Source organism: Culex pipiens, chromosome 2 (genome assembly GCF_016801865.2).
Source record: "Culex pipiens pallens isolate TS chromosome 2, TS_CPP_V2, whole genome shotgun sequence".
Classification (NCBI taxonomy): Eukaryota; Metazoa; Arthropoda; class Insecta; order Diptera; family Culicidae; genus Culex; species Culex pipiens.
The window spans coordinates 50469020-50483922 of record NC_068938.1 but is presented as its reverse complement, the minus strand read 5'-3'; the positions used below and the strand labels follow the sequence as shown (position 1 = coordinate 50483922).

General features: G+C 34.7%; 1 protein-coding gene across 2 annotated transcripts in view; it reads right to left on the bottom strand.

Moving 5' to 3' along the window:
* Positions 1-14903, bottom strand: part of LOC120423640 (uncharacterized) — a 106981-nt gene that overhangs the window by 6797 nt on the left and 85281 nt on the right. The window lies entirely within an intron of this gene.

Sequence of the window (14903 nt, the reverse complement as noted above, 5' to 3'; positions counted from 1 at the left end):
TGTGCGAAGGTGGTGGGTGGAAATCAGATCTTGGAAGTGGTCAATCAACGGCGGCGCGGTGGAAGTTTCAAGTGGCGGCGTGTGCCACCGTTCAGGGAAGCTCGCCAATTACAGGGGAACGATTGTTCTGGAGCACCGTCAAACACTATTCGACGCAGCCGATTCGGGCGGAAATTGGAAGTTTCAGATGATGCTAGGTTTCGCGGACTATGATTTGCGGTAGATGTATGTGTTTTTTGGTCTACGTGGGTGGAAAAAAGTGCAATTTAGAAGGCAATGATAGCGGGATTTGAGCATTTTTTTTTGTACTTTTGTAACTCTGATATGCCTCTTAGAAAACTTTATAAAAACATTCTGAACCTTAAAAAAAAAATCAGGAATATACACAATTTAAAATATAAAAAACGGAATTTTTTGGACAAATTTTAACATTAAATTGCTATATTTTGGAAACGGTGCACTTGATCATAAAAAATGTTAAATTCTTTTCGATTTTAAATAAAAAATTAGGTCAAAAAGTTTTAAGTACAAAATTTATATTTTTTTCAAAAATCACTATTTTTAAAAAAATATGCATAACTCGTCGGCAAAATTTTGGTCCAAACTTCTGAATGGCTTAAAAGATGTGGGGTTTTGTCCCCTAAAACATATAAAAAATAAAAACGGATTTTGGGAAATTTATTTTTTGTAAAAAAAGTTAATTAAAAAATCACCAATGTTTTTTCCGTGTATCATTTTTTTCTGAATAGTCCTTATCAATACCTACAACTTTGCCGAAAACATCAAATTAATCAAAAAATTCCTTGAAAAGTTACAGATTTTCAAATATTTACGTACCATTTTTGTATGAACAGCTGCCAAAATTGTATGGGTTAACCAATGACACAAAATGGCTTCTTTGGTGAAAGGGAAGGCCCTCATTAAGTTTGAGCCAAATAAAAAAATACAAAAAATATAAATGGTCGAAATCGGCCGATTTCGTAGAGAATTACTGAAAGCTTTTTATTTAATTTGTAAAAAAGATATTATTTTTTTTATACACAAGAAAAAAAATAAACAAAAAGAAAAAAATTGAGCACTCAAGGGTTAAGATCTTGCAGGATGCAAAGAGCTTGGCACGAGTGGACCCCTATTTTGTACGGTAGGTGATGGCGGTGGTCAAGCAATCATCCGATAGGTGATGATGGGTTCGATTTGGGCAAGAACAAAGGCAATGCAATCGTTGATGAACATGAAGCTGGTGCCCTTGGCATCAGAAAGGTTTGCCCCGTTCGTGTTGAAGGAAGGTGTGGCAGGAAATTACTGTTGTTTTTTTTTTCATCGCGGCGAAAAAAGATTTAATTAAAATAAATGATATTTCACTGTGCTGTTTGTAGGTCAACCGGGGGTATCCACAAAGGGAAGTTGTCGTTTGGTGAAGGTGTGTAATTTTGGGAAAAAGTTAACATTAAGAGAATTTATCTTTCCTCTTTTTTGTGAAATGTTTGACTTGTTGTCAAGCATTCACTCATGATCATATAAATATCAGAAAATAATTCCTTTATTTAAAATTTCTATTATTAAATTAGTTTTTTTGGGAGGGTGATTCAGCCGCACATTGTTGATGTTGAAACTTCTAAACTGGGCCCTCGTCCTGTCACGTCCGTCAGTAGTCTTGTCGTACATTACAACTAGAATCAGATCTGCCAATGAATTAGTACACTTCGACCAAATAAACACTGACGCTGTATGGATCTGACTCTAGAATAAATGCACAGTTGTGTGTTATTCATAAGTCCAACTTATTCAATTATTCATTTAAGTCCAAATATTCATTTGCTAACTACTTTGGATTGAAAATCTAAACTTTAATCTAAAATCCTCTACACTTAATGTTCAAAAGTAAACGTTCCTTTAACTGTTGTATAACTACTTCTATCAAAAACAATAAAAAATTATGAACTGATATACAAATAGGATAGAAATCGCGATTTGAAAAAGAAATGACCATTTACGTCAAAAGATCCGTAGTTCCTCGATTCGCAGCAATGGTCAATACAACCATAATCCGAAAACCGTTAGTTCAACAGATCAACGAATTTTGTCCGATATCATTACATTATAGATTGATCGAGACTCTATGGACAATTTGACATAAAAGAATGCCTAGTATTCTACATCAATCAATGTTTATTGACAGCATTACTCTAACTCAACAATTGCAACTAACTTTAACATCAAATAGATTTGGAAAGGAAACATGTTTATTTTAAATGCTAATGCTAAGTAACAAATCAATTGTTCTATCCTGAAGTCCCAACCTAAATCCCACATTGTGATAGTAAAAAAGTCACAAGAGCTGCGGTGTCTTGTGCAATTGTGATATTTTCACTTTCGGAGAACTACCTTGTTCACGAAGACAGCTTATCGGTCAACGCTTAAGCCCTGGGGCTGCGGCAAAGCGAGTTCTCGTAGCATGAAGTGGTGTCCATAGTGCTTATAAAAAAATAATGTATACCCAAATTTTAACTAATACACTAGGATCAAATCATGCTCCTTGATTTTACAAGGCCCAGGGAAAATTTCTATTATTAAATTAGTTAACAAAAAAATAATTCCATTGCCAAATATTTTCAACATGCCTAAGAATATATTTATTTTCTCTATTCAAGCTTCATGTATTTTTGTCCGATAAAAAAAATAAGTGAAAAAAACTTGATAAAAAATGTCTCTTTTATCTGTGAAAATGCCTTGAGCAGAAATTTAGTTCATAATAAAAAATAAAAAAAAACAGAATTCCATGGATTCAAATACCTAATAGAGATAAAAAACCAAATCCTTGTAATTGGCTTAAAAATTTATTATTTGTGAGGGATCATACATAAAGTAAACTTATAAAAAGCCTTTAAATTTGTATAAGGCTGAGTACTTCAACAATATGCAATGATTTTTCTTAAATTTGAATGCTAGAAAGACTCAATATAATTTGATTACATTATTACGTGATATTTTTTTCGCACAACATTGGCCAATCATCCTGTAATTGAGACCAATTGGGAAACACTTGAACAGTCAGCTAAAGCAAACTAAAAGTATTTGACTCCCAACCAAAAAAAAAACCTTGCCCCCGAAGGGGGTATTTAAGACGCGTGTGTTCCCCATAATCATCCTTCTTGGAAAGCATTTGGATGAAAAAAGCTTCCACCACCGGGGCGATACGACCGCACTCATCGCAACAGGTGAATTATTGACTTTTGTGCCGTGTAATTGTACGACCTTAATGACCCTTTTGGCTTGAAGGCAACCCTCCTCGGAATCACCCCTCCGGCGACGATAATAAACGAGTAAATAAAATTAAAGTAGCATTTGAGGCTTCTTCCAAGAAAAAAAAAGCTGTTAGCTTTTAAGAATTCAAAAAAACCTTGATATTTCAAACTCTTTGTCACAAGTTGATCGCGCGCTGGTGCACTTTGCAACGGTACCTAACCTGTATGTGTTCGTTTTTGCTCGAGTAGTTGAGCTCCCAAAAAAGCGCCATAACTCAATGTCACTTTTTAGGGCTTTCTTCGACCATGGACTTGCTTTTTGTGACCCCCACCAAATGACCATCCCTAGGGGTCATCCTCGCGCGCCAGTTTGGCGGTGGTGGTAATGATGAGTTTCTCTTTAATTCTCATTAACGGTTAATTCAGCTGGAATAGATTTTTTTTCTGCGTGCGGTTCTTGCGCGCGCCGTCTAAGATGATGAAATATGTGGTACGGTGGTGACTTTGGTCATTTCGTGAAGAGATGGGGTTTGAAGACAGTGAAGAGGATAACCCGCCGGACCATGTGCCCACGGTAAGTGAATACTGAAAAGTTTTAGTTCTTTCGCGTTCTTTTTCTGCTTTGACACATCCCACGACGATATTGTATAGGGTAGTTTGACAATTGTTGGACACACTCTACTATATATCATAATCTTTTATACTTTTTGTTAATGTTTGTATTACTCTTTGAGTATTTAAAAAATACTTTCGATATTATTTTATTTGTTCTATTGTTGAATCCTTCATTGATTTTACGCTTCAAAAAAGCAGAGTGTCGACTTCAATTCTATGTTCGAATTCTTAACTTTTTCTGGTAATTTCAGATCCCCACATGTGAAGAAAAGTTGACGGAAAGTATGACTGTTAATCTTCATAAATTGTGTATGAAAAAAAACAATATGCATAATCCAGACAACCACTTGTTTTTCGTTTACATTTTACAATCGTATTTTTCTCTGACCTGACCTCCCCTTTATAAAGTTGCGAGAAACAGCTGAAAAAACTGTGAAAAATCTCAACTTAATGTTATGTTATATATTTTTAGACATTATTCAGTTTTTCAAAGCATTTTCACGAGTCATTCAATTTCTATTAGTTGCAACATAATAGAGCGATGTCTTTTTTAGTGAATATTGCGTATCGACTAACATTTTCTTAACGAAAATCTAGATTCGATAAGCCTGAATTACTAGGAAATATATACAAACAGGTTTGCATTAAACGTTAGTTTTGAAAATAATTAGTTTTATTTTACATTTTTTATTTAACATATTCTGTTCAATATGTCTGAGGAAGACACTTGCTCCACTATAAAATTTTGCTTGTACATAAAAAAATACATTTTTTTTAAATTATTTAAAAATAAGTAAATTTTCGAGATCTGAGAATCATTTAAAAAATAAAATCTGAAGTTTTTTTGTGCAATTTCGATGTACAGCACCGTAAAATGTTGTTGTTTCACCAGAAATTATTTTCGTTGTAGAGCGTATTTCACAAGGTTATTTTCCATTCATATGACCGTGGCTTGTAATTTCGTTTTTGTAATTTTTAATTTTCCTCCTTAACTGCCAATATTTAACTAAAATTTTCATAAGATTTACTCAATTTACTGACTAACAAAAATTTAAATTCAAACATCAAAGGTTTATTATTTCGCAAGTTTTTTTTTCAAACATCAAGATGTTTTGACAATATTTTTCATATTTTTTTTTTGACTTAGAATGAAATAGGATTGAATAAAATAATTGAAAAAAGCGCTTGTATTGGCATTTTTAATATTGTTTTGTCTATGTAACTTCTTTAAATCCAAATAAAAATTAATTTGTTGAATTCGCAATCTGAGAAGTGAATGACATTTCTTGAAATTTACCTTTATTTTCAAAAAAGTGTTTTAAAAGCAAGGTTAAAATAATATGACAAAATTACTGTAACTTATAACCCATGGTAATTCAAAGAAATTTTAGGATCAACCGAACTTAAAATCCTTATTTGATTCGGATTCGACCTTTGATTCCATCAGAGTCCAGAACAGCTCTGATCTTCAAAAACACATCAAAATCCCTTTACAATTATTTATGCAGATCAAATAAAAAATACATGCTATCATAAAATTCATAATTCAAATGATTTTTAAAGCGAATTTAAGATTCTGTGCATTTTTTTTTTGAAATTTTTTACTAAAAACAGTTAAAATTAGTTTCTAGATTACATATTTTTACGTGTTATTGAAACATTAATCAAAAATATCTTCAGATTTATAGGCATTATCAAAAAACTTTAAAGCAAATTTGGGTTTTTTTTATTCATGCTGCAACATTATTTTTGGGGCAATTAAATAAATTCCTTGTTAATTTTGATCAAATTTTGAACTTTTTATTTACTTTATTCAAATTTATATATATTTTATACAAATTTATTGAACGTAGTGAAACAAACATTTTCAATTGAAATCTTCAATGTAACCTTACCAATGAAAAATAAATTGAATTCCTATCAATGTCACTCCGGTTTACGGTATTTTAAATTCTTCGCTTTTTTGCCTTTCTTTCTCTCTTTCATACTAATCAGCAAAGAAAATTAGCAAACCATCCAAATCAAATTTAAATTATAACGCTTCAAACCAAATCAGCTAACCTAAACAGATGTGGCGCAATTGGCAAATTACCCAACGGTACCAAGAGAGTGTTCTACAAGTGCAGGACTAAGTCTCGAAAAAAAATACCGAAACAAAAAGAGGTACAAAGAGAGAGAGAAGAGGAGAGGGGTGAAGCTCCACTAAGAAGTAATAAATGGCTAGCTGTAAAGATAATGATGCTTTAAGAGAAATTGCCCTGGTCGTTTGAGCTTTTTTTTCTTTCTTCGTTTTCGGCGAACTTAATTAATTGCGTCTTGTAGAGTACGTGTGTGAGTTGGTGTGTGTGTGCGAGGGGTGGGTGAAAAGAACATAGTTCAAGAAGAAATTGAAATGAAAGAATGAATGCAAGTGTCAAAATATGGGAAGTTAATAAGGATCGTTCAATATTCTTTTTCAAAACAACATTACAGAAATAAATTAATTAAAAAAATAAACCTGCTACTTTTCTCAAATTTTTATCATCACACTTTGAAGAAGTAATATTATCAATTTTTTATGTTTTATTTATTTTATGGAATGAGACGTACAGTAAAAAAATAAGTAGAGGAATCTGTACATAGCACCAAACTCATTACTTCACGATTTGATTTCATCAAACAGAGCAAACAACCAATCCAACTAGCGTTTACCTCATTTGACTACATTATTGATTAATTCATCGCTCACCCAGTAACCACATAATATAATGTTAATCCAAATTTCCCACATTCCCCTTCATTTCAAATCCACCGCAACTCAACCGGGAACTGATGAATTTGCGCTGTTACGCTCGAAACCTAATGATTTATTGATGAATTTGAATTTAATAGCTGAACAGCAAAAAAAAATCCGTCTCCCTGATGTGAACTCTTTTTTCCTCCCGCAAACTGAGCCTAGCCTGGTCAGGGCGAGTTTGCCCGGAAAAATTACCCGTTCCTAATTGAATTTTCACTCGGCAATGCCACTGCGAGATTGTGTGAGGGGAACAACAAAAAAAAACAGGGAGGCTGGCAGGCAGGGCAAATTAAAGGGTCGAACGATGGCGAGTTTGAAATTTGAGCTGGCTGCTACAGCGTGTTCTAATTTTATATGATGGTCCTTTTTTGTGACGTTGATTCTGTGGCTTTATGCAAATTAGTTTGTTTTATAGTAATATCGATGAATTTCTGATGGCTATGAGTGAAAAATATTTAATTGTAATTAATTGTTATATAGAAAAAAAAAAATCGTATAGGTAATTTGGTAAAATAGAGTGTGAAACAATATTTGAAGTCTTTTTTCCAATATAATGTTGTCTAGAATTTCACAAAAAAAAGTTTTTTATTTTTGTATTTTTTTGTTTGGATGAAACTTTGTCCATTCGTCTTTAGGTCCAAATTATCCATTTTGAATCATTGGATTCTCGATACAAGTCTCCAAACAAATTTGGGGGCTGTCCATAGAAAAGTGTTATGCAAATATTCGGAAATCCGTATCATTTGGAGGAATTTGCTGATCGATACCGTCAGTGGGGGTGACTATGGGTCAAAAAACGATACACCTCTCGTAATTTCTTAGTAACAAAAACAATTTAAATAACATCGAAAATCTTTTATCGTAGAATTGTTATTAGATAGTTTACTAACATTTTCCCAAAATGTGGTGTAATTCGATGGACTCTACCTTAAATGGCAGTCGTTTAAAAATTGACCCAATCTCACCCCTTAGAGGGGGTGACATTGGGTCAAATGAAACTAAAATAATGCTCAAATAAAACAAGTCATCCAACAGTGTTTCTTGTTCGAGGGAATCGTATTGACATGCTACAATGTTTGAAGTAGAGATTTTCAAACATTTGGGTTCTTTTTGATCAATTCCAACAAAAATTTTAAAAAGTTGATTTTTCGAGAGGTAATTTTTGGCCAAAAACGTACCTCAACTTTAGACAGCTGCTAAAATGACAGGAAATAATGTTAAAATAACAGAAAGTGTTATGGAATCTTCTTGAAAAATCCATTTTTTCATAAGGGTTTAATAACAGTTTATGTTATTATAACAAAATTTCGATTATCGGAAGTACGATTATCCGAAGGTTTGCATGGGACTTCGGATAATCGAATCACAAAAAAAATCATTTCGTTTTTTTTTTATTTTCTTGCTTCGAGCTCGAGTTCTGCAACCCCATTTTAGTCAAATTTGAACTGCCTATTAAATTAGAAAATGTATTTTTTCAGTATTTCATTACCGCCAAACTGCCCGCCATTTTAGATTTAAATTTTTTAAATCATTTTAGAGTAGTTTAGGAGTCAAACATAAGCTCAACAATCAAAAATAAACTTTTTTCGTGATTCGAGTACCCGAAGTTTTGATTATCCGAAGTGAAATTTTGCCAAAAACTTCGGATAGTCGAGTCTGGACTGTATCGAAAATTTACCCGAATAAGCTCCTTAAGACTCCGAGAGGTATCATTCCCGGTCGGCGATTTGGCGGCCATGTTCGATTTAGTAAATCATTTAAATCTTGATTCAGAATGCGAAAAAATGGTTTTTTTTGTGTTGTTTGTACATAGAAGCATTTTACATTTCGTTCGATTGATTTTTCATGACAATTTATTATTTCTGGAACCTAAGTTCAGAATCATCATTGACAGTCATTGTCTCTACAGTGAATGACACCATCTGCGTACGACCTTAAACATCATTTTTGGATGTAAAATTAAATTTCGAATAATAAAATATGAATTTTGGATAAAATGCGCAATTTTCAAGCCATTCTTGAATTAAAAACTAACTTAATCCACCTATGTGGTTGATGCCTTCCTCACTTTTTACCAACAATGGGTAATATGAGTGGTTTAGACACATATTTCAGCTATTTTTTTTAGGTCCAGAAAAATAAGTACACAGATATAACTTAAGTGGTCAGAACACGAGACAGGGTTGTCAGATCATCGGCTTCAAAAAAGTACATAAATATCACTTAAGTGGTCATAACTCGAGACAGGATTGCCAGATCTTCAATGTTGTGGACTCGTTGGAAAGGTCTCTCGATTACCTAACCAACGATGGGTTGGATGATGGATCCGGACATCGTTTACATGCATTTAGGTGAGATCCGGCTTCAAAAATAGTACATAAATATCACTTAAGTGGTCATAACTCGAGATAGGGTTGCCAGATCTTCAATGTTGTGGACTCGTTGGAAAGGTCTTTCGATTACCTAACCAACGATGGGTTGGATGATGGATCCGGACATCGTTTACATGCATATAAATGAGATCCGGCTTCAAAAAAGTACATAAATATCACTTAAGTGGTCATAACTCGAGACAGGGTTGCCAGATCTTCAATGATGTGGACTCGTTGGAAAGGTCTCTCGATTACCTAACCAATGATTGGTCGGATGGTGGATCCGGACATCGTTTACATGCATTTAGGTGAGATCCGGCTTCAAAAAAGTACATAAATATCATTTAAGTGGTCATAACTCGAGACAGGGTTGCCAGATCTTCAATGATGTGGACTCGTTAGAAAGGTCTCTCGATAACCTAACCAACGATGGGTCGGATGATGGATCCGGACATCGTTTACATGCATTTAAGTGAGATCCGGCTTCAAAAAAGTACATAAATATCACTTAAGTGGTCATAACTCGAGACAGGGTTGCCAGATCTTCAATGATGTGGACTCGTTAGAAAGGTCTCTCGATAACCTAACCAACGATGGGTTGGATGATGGTTCCGGACATCGTTTACATGCATTTAAGTGAGATCCGTCTTCAAAAAGTACATAAATATCACTTAAGTGGTCATAACTCGAGATAGGGTTGCCAGATCTTCAATGTTGTGGACTCGTTGGAAAGGTTTTTCGATTACCTAACCAACAATGGGTCGGATGATGGATCCGGATATAGTTTACATGCATTTAAGTGAGATCCGGCTTCAAAAAAGTACATAAATATCACTTAAGTGGTCATAACTCGAGACAGGGTTGCCAGATCTTCAATGTTTTGTACTCATTGGAAAGGTCTCTCGATTACCTAACCAACAATGGGTCGTATGATGTATCCGGACATAGTTTACATACATTTAAGTGAGATCCGGCTTCAAAAAAGTACATAAATATCACTTAAGTGGTCATAACTTGAGACAGGGTTGCCAGATCTTCAATGTTTTAGAATCATTGGAAAGGTCTTTCGATTACCTAACCAACGATGGGTTGGATGATGGATCCGGACATAGTTTAAATGCATTTAAGTGAGATCCGGCATCAAAATTCCAGCACCCGATTCGCAACTTTGACACTTTTTTATACGTAACTTTTGAACTACTTATCGGATCTTCAAATAATTCAATAGTGCAGTATGGGGCACCAAACCGGACCGAATGCAACTTGTTTGACTCAAATCGGATCAGCCAGTGCCGAGAAAACTTGGCAAGAATTTTGAGCACCAAGGGGAATACGCACACACATACACACACACACACAGACATTTGTTCAGTTTTCGATTCTGAGTCGATAGGTATACATGAATATAGGTCTACGAGCTGTTTTTCAAAAGTTACTTTTTCGAGCAGGATTATAGCCTTACCTCAGTGAGGAAGGCAAAATTCAGATTTCTTTTTTATTTTTTAAATAGTTTCCATCTTTGTCCATCCCTGAAAAAAATGAAGAGCTGAACAATTTCTCTACAATTTTATTTTTTGGACAATGACGATCCGACCTTTGGTTACGAAAAATTACTCAATCAGCCCTCAATTTTCAATTTTCAATCCAATTTAAGCCCTTTTTGTGAATTTCCTTGCGTCTTTGTAAGAAATAAACACGTTTTGCCTTCCTCATTGAGGTAAGGCTATAATCCTGCTCGAAAAATGAACCTTTGAAAAACAGCTCGTAGACCTATATTCATGTATACCCATCGACTCAGAATCAAAAACTGAACAAATGTCTGTGTGTGTGTGTATGTGTGTGCGTATTCCACTTGGTGCTCAAAATTCTTGCCAAGTTTTCTCAGTACTGGCTGATCCGATTTGAGTCAAACAAGTTGCATTCGTTCCGGTTTGGTGCCCCATACTGCACTATTGAATTGTTTGGAGATCCGATAAGTAGTTCAAAAGTTACGTATAAAAAAGTGTCAGAGTTGCGAATCGGGTGCTGGAATTTTGATGCCGGATCTCACTTATCTATATGAAAACTATGTCCGGATCTATCATCCAAACCAACGCTGGATAGGTGATTGAAAAACCTTTCAAACGAGTCTAAAACGTTGAAGATCTGGCAACCCTGTCTCAAGTTATGACCACTTAAGTGATATTTATGAACTTTTTTGAAGCCGGATCTCACTTAAATATATGTAACCTATGTCCGATTTGATCATCCGACCCATCGTTGGTTAAGTAATCAAAAGACCTTTCCAAAGAGTCTAAAACATTGAAGATCTGGCAACCCTGTCTCGAGATATGACCACTTGAGTGATATTTGTGTACTTTTTTTTAATGCCTACACTGAAATAAAAAAATAGTACCAAATTTCTAAATTCTAGGAATTTTGCCTCCTTTCCTTATTAAGTAATCCAAAAAACCCGGTTACTAACTAAGGAAAAGTGGCAAAATTCCTAGAATTTAGGAATTTGGTACTTTTTTTTATTTCAGTGTAAGCTATGTCCGGAGGTAATGAGTCTTTCCCATGAGTCCAAAACATTGAAAATCTGGCAACGCTCAGTCTCAAGTTATGACCGCTTAAGTGACATTTGTTTATTTTTTTTTATTGAGAAATAGATGGAATTTGTGTCCAAGCCCACCATATCACCAAATGTTGGTAAAAAGTGAGGAAGGCACCAACCACATAGTTGGATCAAGTTTGTTTTTGCTTAAATCCTCAAATTTTATTTATTATAATATTTTACTAAATTTTCGATTATCTTTCAAACCGGTAAAACACAAGGTTCTACGCAAAAATCTCTGATAGGGATACAACTTGAGTGAGAGAACGATGTTTAAAGTTAATTTTAATAATTAGACCTATGTTAAATTTTGTTAAGAAGGCAAAACACTGGAAATAAAACCGTTATCCTCGACCACTTCGTGCTCTTGAAAACCACGTTATTGCAACAGCCCAAGGACACGTATCAGAAATGATACAGCAATTCCCCCTCCTTTCTCCTTCCCCCCATTCAACGTTAAAAAACATCAATGATTATGCTCTTCCAGGAGTCTGCTGCACAAAGCAACAGAGTAAAATCAAATACACACACACGCAGCTGCAAATCGAGCAACAAACATCATGTTGAGAGGCACGACGCCGTCGTCGTCACGAGTCACTACCATAAATTAAGCCAAAAGGAAGAAACATGTGGTCCGATCGGCTGACCCCCCTCCCCCTACTGATCCACGTCCCGTTTGACCTGAACCCGAAAGGGGGCCATCAGCAAGTGTATGTGTTTGTGTGTGTGTGTTGGTGAGCAGCCCCCACCGTTTTGTATAGAAAGTGTATAGAAAAAGCAAGTGGTGAAAAAACGCTAATGGCATTCGGGCGCTCGTCGTCGTCGTCGTCGTCGGGTTGTCGGAAAACCGGGAATAACGAAACAAGAAGCAACGGAGGCAAGGAGAGAAAAGAAGAGCAGCGAGAGCGGCCACATGGCCCCAAACTTCAGCATCATGCAGGAGGAAGCCAGCTAGTACATAAGAAGAGAGAGAGTGCGGACACAGCATGCTTTGCTCGAAGGAGAAAAAAACGCAACATTATTTATGAGAGAGCGGCATCAGCCGGAAAACACGTGCATAAAAACAGAGAGCGCGCGCGGGAGAGCAAAAAGAGAAACTAAACAACAGAGAGAAAAGGAGGGTGTTTGGGGGGTGGCGGGAGAAATTGGCAGAAAGTGTTTTTCAGCACGTGAGTGATATCACACACAAAGTAAAGGAAAAGGAGCAGAATGATTATGAGGTGGGGGGTTGGTGAGAGGGATGGTGGAGCAAACCCGGCGGGGTCAACACCAATACCAGTGTGGAGCAGGACTTTGACAGATGGGGTTTAAACAGAAGGGATCAGATGTTCTCAATGCGTAATCCTTGTAACATAATTTTGAAATGTCTTTGCACAAAATATTTGCAAAAGTGGAGCTGTATAAAATTGAGATAAATATAGGGGAATTAATATTATATTAATTTCAGGAATACAAAGCAGAAAAACATAAAACCATAAAACCTTAGAGTACAGTGTCATCCCGTTTTTGGCAACACGATTATTTTAAAACATTTCTGCTTGCTAAAATTCAACGCCAATTTTTAAATTGTTCATTATTATGCAAAGTTTTAGATTGATTTTCGATCAACTATTTAGAAAAAAAATTAAGTTAGGACCATCCATAAAAAAAAACCATACTTTAGAATTGGATTTTGTGATTGATTTGGTTATATAAATAATCATAATATAATTAACTTGTTTTTTACAAAAAGTTGGATCATCAGAATACGTTTTATTAATTTTAATTTTTGTAAATGTATTGGTTCCAGAAAAAAATAATATTTTTTTAAAGTATTTTTTGGAATTTTCGAATATTGAAAAAGTGGTAGAATTAAAAAAAAAAGTTACTTAATCCACCCTAATGTGGTTGTTGCCTTCCTCACATTTAAAGGGTAATGCTATCCAAAATAGAAACAAAAGGGCGGAACCAGAGAGAAGGGAACTTTCAGTGTTCTATCAATTTGACTCATTATTCATACCACTAGATTGGGTAGTCAGATCTTCATATTTCAGGGCACTTATGTGCTTATAACTTCTGATAGGGTTGTCAGATCTTCAATCTTTTGAACTCGTTTGAAAATTCTTTTGATATCCTATCTAACGACAGGTCGCATTATAGATCCGGACAATGTTTTCATCAAAATATCTGAGATCTGGCTTCCGAAAAGTGCATAAATAACACTTAAGTGCTTATAATTTTTGATAGGGTTGTCAGATCTTTAATCTTTTGAACTCGTTGGAAAGGTCTTTTTAATACCTTTCTAAAAATGTATAACATGGTGGGTTTTCTTATAAAAACCACCTTTTTTACAATCTTCCGGACTTTTGTTAGAATGTTTTTTTTTAGCAAAGTTTTTGAAGCACTTAACTTAATTTCATATTTTTAAATAGCGATTTATGGGACCCCAAGACGGATCGAATGAGACCAAAACAGATAACATCGGTTGAGCCAGTGCCGAGATAACCCAGTGCAAATTTTTTGATCAGCATCCCACCACACACACAGACATTTGCTCAGAATTTGTCGAATGAGTCGATATGTATACGTGAAGGTGGGTCTAGGAGGTTTAAGAATTTCATTTTCCGAGTGATTTTATAGCCTTTCCTCAGTGAGGTGAGGAAGGCAAAACATTTGTAGAGTTTTTTTTTTTTGAATAGGTCCTATAAACATATGAAATACAATAGCTTTTAGGACCTTTCAAAAAACCAAACTCAAGATATCTATAAAAGCTAAATCAAATTTGCTTTCAAAAAGTACTTGACCGTTTTAGAGTTGTGATCACTCTTGGGTTATAATTTTCGGAAATTCAAACATTTCTTATGTATTTATAACATAAAAGCCACCCAGAAAAAAATATTTTAAATCAAAACCTACAATTCTCGGGTGAGTTTTCAAAAAGCCGTAAGAGCCACTATGATCTCCGGCACTTATTTTCGTTTTTCTCTTAATTGAAACAATATTTCTTTTGTTTTAAGTAAAGAACATTTGAAGGACTACACGTAAACAATCTTGAGCATTTTTAAAATTGGTTATTCGTAAGTAGGTCTAATATCGATGTAAAAAGGGCTATGTTTACTAATTGCTCTTACGTCTTTTTGAAAACTAATCCGAGAATTTTTCATCAACTTTCTATCTGACACAATGAAAATTGCACAATTAGTTTCTAAGACACAGCTTCACTGAATTATGGTTAAAATACCTGAAAAAAAACTCTTATTTAAATTTATTAACGTCAAGAAGTGAATATTAATTAACATTAAATAAGAACCTCTGATATAATA